Genomic DNA, 1,354 nt, shown 5'->3' with positions numbered 1-1,354 from the left:
CCTGGACGCGTAAGCTATTACCTTTCCACGCTGCATGAGGACACAACCTAACCCTTGGTTCGAAGCATCGCAATATACTACGAAGTCTTCGGTTCCTTCTCGTAAGGATAACACTGGATCACTACAGAGGGCTCGCTTCAAGCTGTGGAAGGCAACTTCTTGCTTGTCAGTCCAGTTGAAGGGTATGCCTTTTTGTGTCAGAGTGGTGAGGGGCTTGGCTATCTTGGAGAAGTTCTGAATAAACCTTAGGTAGTAGCCTGCGAGGCCCAAGAATTGTTGGATTTCTGTTGGCGTCTTCGGGATCGCCCAACCTTCAATGGCCTTAATCTTGGAAGGATCCACATGAATTCCTTCCTCACTGACTAGATGACCTAAGAAGTTTACACTGCGAATCCAGAACTCACATTTAGAGAGTTTCGCATATAGCCTTTCAACTCTTAGAGTTTCCGAGATTTGACGGAGATGTTGACCGTGCTCCTCTTTACTTCGGGAGTATATGAGAATATCATCGATGAAGATGATAAAGAATTTATCGAGGAATGGACGGCAGACTCGATTCATGAGGTCCATAAATGTTGCGGGGCATTTGTCAGACCGAAGGGCATAACAACGAATTCGTAATGGCCGTATCGAGTTCGGAAAGCAGTTTTTGGAATATCCTCTTCCTGGACTCGGAGTTGATGATAACCAGATCTTAGATCTATTTTGGAGATGTAACTAGCTCCTTGAAGCTGGTCAAATAGATCGTCAATCCGAGGGAGTGGATATCATTTTTTGACGGTGAGTTTGTTCAACTCCCGATAGTCGATGCACATTCTGAAGGATCCGTCTTTCTTCTTGACAAACAAGACCGGGGCTCCCCAGGGTGAGAAGCTTGGCCTAATGAATCCTTTGTTCAAAAGTTCGCTTAATTGACTGGATAACTCCTGCATTTCGGCGGGAGCTAACCTGTAGGGTGATTTGGCAATTGATGTGGCTCCCGGTATTAGGTTGATTCGAAATTCAACCTGTCTTTCTGGGGGTATTCCCGGAAGGTCTTCAGGAAATACATTCGGGAAGTCGCATGCCACTAGGATGTCTTTAATGTTGACTTCTTCTTTGGCTTTATTCACAACGTGAGCGAGGAAAGCATAGTTTTTCTTGTGCAGGCACTTCTGTGCCTTGATGTACGAGATAAGACGAAGATTGGCGTTAGGTTTATCACCATAGATTATTAGGGTTTCGTGATTGGGGAGGTGAAGGCGAACAGCCTTCTCGTGGCACATAATATCAGCACGGTGGGGGCTTAACCAATCCATGCCAATTATCACATCAAAGCTCCTAATATTTACTGACATCAAATCTATTTGAAATG

The sequence above is a fragment of the Lactuca virosa genome, chromosome 5 (genome assembly GCF_052849685.1).
Source record: "Lactuca virosa cultivar CGN04683 chromosome 5, Lactuca_virosa_CGN04683_v6, whole genome shotgun sequence".
NCBI lineage: Eukaryota > Viridiplantae > Streptophyta > Magnoliopsida > Asterales > Asteraceae > Lactuca > Lactuca virosa.
Note: the sequence above shows the minus strand (reverse complement) of the source record.